Source organism: Bos indicus x Bos taurus, chromosome 3 (genome assembly GCF_003369695.1).
Source record: "Bos indicus x Bos taurus breed Angus x Brahman F1 hybrid chromosome 3, Bos_hybrid_MaternalHap_v2.0, whole genome shotgun sequence".
Classification (NCBI taxonomy): domain Eukaryota; kingdom Metazoa; phylum Chordata; class Mammalia; order Artiodactyla; family Bovidae; genus Bos; species Bos indicus x Bos taurus.
The window spans coordinates 84,152,105-84,160,370 of record NC_040078.1 but is presented as its reverse complement, the minus strand read 5'-3'; the positions used below and the strand labels follow the sequence as shown (position 1 = coordinate 84,160,370).

The 8,266-nt window shown below is 41.9% G+C and overlaps 1 long non-coding RNA gene and 1 pseudogene across 1 annotated transcript; both read left to right on the top strand.

Moving 5' to 3' along the window:
• Positions 1-3,460: 3,460 nt before the first annotated feature.
• LOC113890507 lies at positions 3,461-3,793 on the top strand (annotated as a pseudogene).
• Positions 3,794-4,707: 914 nt separating this feature from the next.
• Positions 4,708-6,072, top strand: LOC113890506. Its single transcript, XR_003510510.1, has 2 exons — positions 4,708-5,036; positions 5,985-6,072. It is a non-coding gene; the product is annotated as an uncharacterized LOC113890506 (long non-coding RNA).
• The last annotated feature ends 2,194 nt before the right edge of the window (positions 6,073-8,266 follow it).

Here is an 8,266-nt window from a genome sequence, read left to right as displayed (position 1 = left end):
GGAATGTCTGTAACAAAGATCGAGCTTCTCACATCAAGCCTCTCCTGGCTGATGAGGTAGCAAGCACAAGACATGAAGTGGGGAGTAGAAAGGCTGTGACTCAGAAATTCCTTGTTTACTTGGCTCCTGAGCAGATGGCTAACTGGATCCAGGTGTGTGCTCTGGTTTTGTTTTAGAGCCTTTTGGCCACAGCCAGGGAAGGAGAGGAAAGGTGTTGACCATATCCACAGACAGAGTGGGTGGCAGCATTAGAAATCAGTGGAGGTGCTGACAGAGGCATGGCCATACACACCAGCTGGCACCAGCAGCTGGGTGGGCTCTTCATGACCTGCAACTAGAGTGTCTTTGGTCACCCAGGGCACCAGTTTTGTCATGAAAGATTCATTGCAAAAAATTGGAGAAGGATAGAACCAAAATGGTGTCCGTCACTGAGTAGCCAAGAACCAAGAGGTAGAGTACATGTGAGAACACCCTTGAAAATGTCCAGGTTTATCTGGAAGGAGTTGAGATGGTGGAAACTCTCACAGAGCAGGCAGGGGAAGAGTCGGAGAGACTTCCATGGCTTTTGATGCCCAGTCATTTCATGGTGACTCTCCATCTTGGGATAATCTTTAAACTCGTTGGGAAAGTTTGTGATCTACAATTTAAGGGTAAAAGGCTCCAGGATTCCGGAGTTCCAATTCTTCCTTTTAAAGTCCCACAGCACTGAGCAAATGTAAATTCTAGCCATAGTCTCTTAGATCTGACAGCCTAGTAAATAGACTTCTTAAAAAATTCAGAGAACTTCCCGTTGTCCAGTGGTTAAGAACCTACCTTGCATGCAGGGGATGCAGGTTTGATCCCTAGGCAGAGAACTAAGATCCCACTTGCCACAGAGCATTTAAGGCCACACACCACAACTACTGAGCCCACGCACCATGAGTAGAGAGTTTGTGAGCCACAGGGAAAGATTCTGCATGTGACAATGAAGACCCCACGTGCAGCAACTAGGACCCGACATGGCCAAATAAATAAATAAATATTTTTTAAAAAATTCAGGACCCAATCTACTCTCTAGATTAGAACTCCTCAAGATCAAAGATTGAATTTGTACCACCAAACTTAAGAGGTTCTCAAGAAGTATCTGAGTTGAATTCAGGGCAGTCTTCTCCTGAAACATCAAGAGTATTACTAGATGCATTAATATGTTTAAATACAAGTTTTATTTTCATCTAATTTAAAAAAATAGCCTAATCTTATGTATCAATATGCCTGTTTCTACAAAGCAAATTTGGAAAACTCAGCAGTGGCCACAGGACTGGAAAAGGTCAGTTTTCATTCCAATCCAAAAGAATGGCAATGCCAAAGAATGCTCAAACTACCGCACAATTGCACTCACCTCATATGCTAAGTAAAGTGATGCTCAAAATTCTCCAAGTCAGGCTTCAGCAATACATGAACTGTGAACTTCCAGATGTTCAAGCTTGTTTTAGAAAAGGCAGAGGAACTAGAGATCAAATTGCCTACATTTGCTGGATCATCAAAAAAGCAAGAGAGTTCCAAAAAAACATCTATTTCTTCTTTATTGACTATGCCAAATCCTTTGACTGTGAGGATCACAATAAACTGTGGAAAATTCTGAAAGAGATGGGAATGCCAGATCACCTGACCTGCCTCTTGAGAAACCTGTATGCAGGTCAGGAAGTAACAGAAGTAGACATGAAACAACAGACTGGTTCCAAATCGGGAAAGGAGTACATCAAGGCTGTATATTGTCACCCTGCTTATTTAACTTATATGCAGAGTACATCATGAGAAATGCTGGGCTGGAAGAAGCACAAGCTGGAATCAAGATTGCTGGGAGAAATATCAATAACCTCAGATATGCAGATGACACCACCCTTATGGCAGAAAGTGAAGAAGAACTAAAGAGCCTGTTGATGAAAGTAAAAGAGGAGAGTGAAAAAGTTGGCTTAAAGCTCAACATTCAGAAAACGAAGATCATGGCATCTGGTCCCATCACTTCATGGCAAATAGATGGGGAAACAGTGTCTGACTTTATTTTTGGGGGCTCCAAAATCACTGCAGATGGGGACTGCAGCCATGAAATTAAAAGACGCTTACTCTTTGGAAGGAAAATTATGATCAACCTAGACAGCATATTAAAAAGCAGAGATATTACTTTGTCAACAAAGGTCCATCTAGTCAAGGCTATGGTTTTTCCAGTAGTCATATATGGATGTGAGAGTTGGACTATAAAGAAAGCTGAGTGCCGAAGAATTGATGCTTTTGAATTGTGGTGTTGGAGAAGACTCTTGAGAGTCCCTTGGACTGCAAGGAGATCCAACCAGTCCATCCTAAAGGAAATCAGTCCTGAACATTCATTGGAAGGACTGATGTTGAAGCTGAAATTCCAATATTTTGGCCACCTGATGCGAAGAGCTGACTCATTTGAAAAGACCTTGATGTTGGTAAAGATTGAAGGCAGGAGGATAAAGGGATGACAGAAGATGAGATGGTTGGATGGCATCACCTCAAGGACATGAGTTTGGGTAAACTCAGGGAGTTGGTGATGGACAGGGAGGCCTGGCATGCTGGGGTTCATGGGGTCGTAAAGAGTTGGACACGACTGAGCAACTGAAGTGATACAAAGCCTTTGCCCATAGTTTGTAAGTTGTCCTAATACTAAGACCAAATGCCAAAAGGCACATGTTTTTTTACTGGAGGAAATCTGGAAGAGACAGTTATACTAAAACCTACTACTCAGAAGGATCTGTTTCACCGTTTTTGCTTGTGTAAGTGGCTTCATTGTGCATGTATGCACGGTGAGTTGCTTCAGTTGTGTCTCTTTGAACCCTATGAACTCTAGCCCACCAGGCTCCTCTGTCCATGGGATTCTCCAGGCAAGAAGTGGGTTGCCATACCCTCCTCCAGGAGATCTTCCTGACTCAGGGATTGAACCTGAGTCTTGCATTGCAGGTGGATTCCTTACTGCTGATGCCACTTCCCCAAGTGGCATTATTAGGCCTCTTCAAACCAAACAGTGTCCTGTGAAAACAGTCAAAGCCAGAAACCAAAGTTCTCATTGCTATGGCCTCTCCATTTTGTTACCGTACATGGGATGTTCCATATGGAGATGAGGAATAAGACTAAAAGCACAACTCTTCAGGCTCAAAGGTGTCAAACAACTAGAAATGTCCCCAATCACTTTACATGTATCCTGCCCTTCAAAATAGCTAGCTTGAATCCAATCCAGTGGATGATGTATTACTTAACCTTGAAGTATCAGGCTAGCTTCAAGTCTTTATTGACTACTCTCTATGCATATGGCATAGAACTAGAAGATACAGAGATAAGAAAAAAAGGCCAACAATAGTTATGCCAGGGAGGTCATGTTCCTGCCATCCTGATTCTTCCTTATTGAATGAAACTCAGCCAGTAGATCCTCATAGCAATATGGCCGGGGAGTAAGTTGGAAAATATGAGTGGGCATGTAAACACAAGATCCAATTCTGCATGGAAATGATGGACAGTCTTCCAGCCAGTTGGACCTCTGGTTGCTCAGCAGCCCAGTGATAAACAATCTCAACTAGGGAAACCACCAACTGAGAGATAGGATATTATACCTGCTCAGGACAGTGAAGATGAAGGGGCACCTGCTCAAGGGCCTGTTATGGAAGCTGATCAATAGGAACTGGCTCTGTTGAAGACTGTGGATAAGCCCAAAGGTGGTCCTAATGTCAAGGAGGAGATTCTACCAAGTCTAGAGCCCATTAAGATGCCAGAAGCATGTGAAGGGACAACCACAATTTAAACAAAGACAGACTGAAACCAAGCATGCTGTCCTTATGTTGGAAATTTGCTGTTAACTATCTCTCGATAAACTTTCACAACTTAAAAAAAAGAAAAAGGGTCAAAATAGGACCCTGGACCCCAACTTTCGGCTTATAAGCCAGTTGAAGAAAACACAGTGAAGATGGATGAATAGAAGACAGTATTTGTGCCTCAAACACCTGCTGAGTGCCTAATTTGAGCCAGGCTTTGTGCTAGACAACAGCAGTAGCAAGGCTGAATTGGTTCCATTTTGTTCAGTTCAATGCTTGTTATTCATTTGGTACATATTTATTGAGTGTATTTGGAATAGACTACAGCTTTTCAAGCCTTAATGTGTATGGAAATCACCTGGGGATTCTGATTTCATGGGTCTGGGGTAAAGCTTGAGACTATACATCTCTAGCAAGCTCCCAGGGAATGCCAGTGCTGTTGGTCTCTGAACCACTCTTTGAATAGTAAAGGACCATACAATGTCTTGGTTCCTTCCTGGTGGCTCAGAAAGTAAAGAATCTGCCTGCCATGCAGGAGACACGGGTTCAATCCCTGGGTCAGGGAGATCTCCTGGAAAAGGGAATGGCGACCCACTCTAGTATTCTTGCCTAGAGAATTCTATGAGCAGAGGAACCTGGCAGGCTACAGTCCATGGGGTCACAAAGATTTGGACACAATTGAGCAACTAACACTTTCACTTTTCTTAGGAAAATAAGATAGCCATGACCCCTGCCCTGATGAAGCTGATATTCTAACAAGGAATATAAATATTAAACAAGGAAGATGTTCAAAGTCTTAGGGAGAGCATTTTGTGAGGGGACCTGACTTCACCTAGGAATGAAAAAAAAAAGCTTTCCTGAGGAAGCGATGTTTAAGCTGATAAGAATCTGCAAACAATAAAGGAGGAAGAATATTTCAGATAGAGAGAACAGCATGTTCTGAAGGCCTGGAGGTGAGTGAAAGCTCAGATATTCAACAAATATTTACTGAGTTTCGCCATTTCCAGGCTCCAGGCTACTGGATATAAGACCCTGCCCTGGATGAAAACACAGTGGGAGAGACAGGCATGGAAACAGATGACTTCAAAATTATGCCGAGAAGTTTTAACGTGGTAATCACAGGATGCCAGAGAGTACTCAAGAAGATTTCCTAACCCGGCCCAGGAGAGAGGACATTGGAACAGAGCCTTTACTGATGAGTGGAAATAAGGAGAGAGAAAAAGATCTGGCAAGGTAGGAGATCTGGTCCTTGCCACTGAGGACACATAGTCTAGTGGGGAAGTTGGCAAGTTGTGTTATGCGATCCTGCTGTTAATATAATATAATCATCGTCTGGGGACATTGCCTAGAGCATAGTAGGCACTCATTAAATATGTGTTGACTGGATGAATATCTCAATGCTGTGTGAGTGATAGACTCAGGACGTCCTATATATAACTGGGTACTGAGTTGTTACCAACTGCAAGTGCCCTAAAAGTTCAGAGCACTAGAGTATGAACAAGAACTGGGCTTGAAGGAAGGCTAGACTCTGGAAATGTAGGGTAGACCAGTAGACATCCATTCTGAAAAGAAAAAAGTATCAGTTCACTGCTGGGAGTAAAGGATTTAAAGAAAAAAAAAAGAGCACAAAGCAGGGTTTCTTTACCATCTGAGCCACCAGGGAAGCCCCTAAAGCAGGGTTTCTTAATCCAGGACCCTTGGAGCTTCTGGGGCATCTATGAAGCCCCAGAGATTATGTGTGAAATCCTAGGTATTTATACATCCTAGGATTCTTTTTCTGGGCAAACAGACTAGAACCCCATCGATGGTCAAAGGAGTCCACTGACTCTCACTAGATTAGGACCCTCGGGGAGAGAACAAGCAGCCTATTCTAGGTAGCCTGTGAGCCACTTACTGATTACAAATAATTATGGCAATGGAATCCCAACACAATCAACCTCAGGTCTGAGTGTGCTAGATGCTTTCAACCCTGTGTTTGAGAGGCATTTTAGCAGTGTCCTCGCTGTTTCTTGTCAATCCAGACCTGTCCCTGTTGTCAGGGTATCCTCAGCAGTTGATCGAGGTGCCTCATTCCAAAGGCTATTTATATGCACCCAAGTCCTTCCCCTTGAGTTTCCAGTGGGGACAATGGCCTCTTGTTAGGTTGTCAACTGTTGACGTTTCTCTGATCTTTTCTCACAGTTTCTGTTGAGCAGCAGTTGCTGTAACCACCTAAGCATTAAACAAGCAACTAATTGGAGCAGATTTAATAAATGTCCTGGAGAAGGAGGCTGCGTGTTTATGGACTTTCATGGTACTTTCATGCTAGTGCATAATGGAACAGGTGCTCTTCCACCCACCTGCTTATGCTACCATAGTAAACACAAAGTTTACATATCTGGAAGATAACTATTTGCCGAAACATTAATAATAGACGCAGGAAATTTGTCTGTTATGGGTAAATGTCTCCATGGTTTAACTTTGCACCATTCTATTTTGGTTAAAAATATCTACGGGGTCATCCCCTACCATCTTCCTTTTAGAATGCACTGGTAATTGAGGACTTTGCTGGTGGTCCAGTGGTTAAGATTCTGAGCTTCCACTGCAAGGAGGTGCAGGTTTGATCCTTGGTCAGGGAACGAAGATCCTGCACACCATAGAGTGTGGCCAAAAAAATAATAAAATACCCTGGTAATTGAAAAGGCCCCTTTTTCATCAGGAACTGGGGATTTTGAAGGGAGTTTGAGGGAGAATGGATACATGCATATGTACGACTGAGCTGCTCTGCTGTCCACCTGAAACTATCATAGCATTGTTAACTGGCTGTACTCCAATATAAAATTAAAAGCTTAAAAATTTAACGTAAAAAATAAGCACAACAAAAGGAAAATGGGTAGATGATTAAAATGCATATGCAAACAGCTGAAGCAAAAAATATAAATAAATGTATAAATAAATCTTAGATATCAAAATATTCAATAACTTTAAAGTGAAACAAAATAAAAACAAAGTTAACAAAGTTTAAAATAAATAAATAAGTATGCCACTGTTAACCAGCATGTGCGGAAATGGGAAAGTCTAGCTAGTGTGGGTAGAAATATAAACTAGTACACTGGAGAACTGTTTCATAACATGTATCAAAAGCTTTAATAAAGGACATGAACTAAAAAAAAAAAAAAAAAGAATTGGAGTTTTGCAAAACAGCAGTTAGAAATTCCTCTGCTTGAGGAGATAGGCAATGTTTAAAGTTCTTAGAATAAAATAACCTTAGAGTAGAAACTTTAGCAACCAGGATGTATTAATAGAAGTACAGCATTCAGAATGAGAGGAGCGATAGTCCCTGTCTCCCCAGGGCTAGACACACCACATAAGAGATCCTTTTTATTCAGTATTTAAGGCCACATTAGAAGGGGGATAGCAATAGACACAAGAAGCTGCTGCTCTTGAAATGAAGGCAAATGGCAGTGGCTAACTTTTGCAGAGTCCTTACTAAGGCCTGGGTGCTGTGCTTTATATTGTACCCTTAATCTTCACAACATTCTACTAACATACTACTATTAATAGTAGGGCACTACTACTATTATCTCCATTTTACAAGTAAATTCAGGTTATGCAAATTGGTAAGTGGCAGAACTGGAATAACACTTGTTCTGTCTGACTCCAGTGGACCCTCAGCATAGGCAGTTGGCGTACTTTCAGCTACTCTTGCTAGAGATGATTGGCAGTGATGACAATGAAGTCATTGCCACTGTATGTGTGCGCATCAACCATACTAATGATGCACATATTGACCTCAAGTTTAGCAGAGAGCTGGGCACATGGTAGGTCTTCCTTACATTTTTTTTACTGAATAAAATAACTAATTTCAGAATATTTCAAAAAGACCAACTCACCCATCAGATTATTGAAAGTGTAGGGGGAAAAGCACATTCTAGAGGGTTTAAGTTGTTACAAGTCATTTTAGAGGACACTTAGCAATAATGATCACAATCTGAAATGTGTAAACCCCTTTATGCTGCTGCTAAGTCACTTCAGTCGTGTCCGACTCTGTGTGACCCCATAGATGGCAGCCCACTAGGCTCCCCCGTCCCTGGGATTCTCCAGGCAAGAACACTGGAGTGGGTTGCCATTTCCTTCTCCAATGCATGAAAGTGAAAAGTGAAAGTGAAGTCGCTCAGCGGTATCTGACCCTCAGCGACCCCATGGACTGCAGCCTTCCAGGCTCCTCCGTCCATGGGATTTTCCAGGCAAGAGTACTGGAGTGGGGTGCCATTGCCTTCTCCGGAACCCCTTTATACACACATACAAAGAAACATGCACATATATACACAAAGATGTCATACACATATATACACCAAGAAACATACACACATATATATACACAAAGATGTCAATATATATATGTGTGTATACTTATATTTGTAAAGATATACACACAAAAAATACATGTGTGTATATATATACATTTACATATGTGTGTGTAT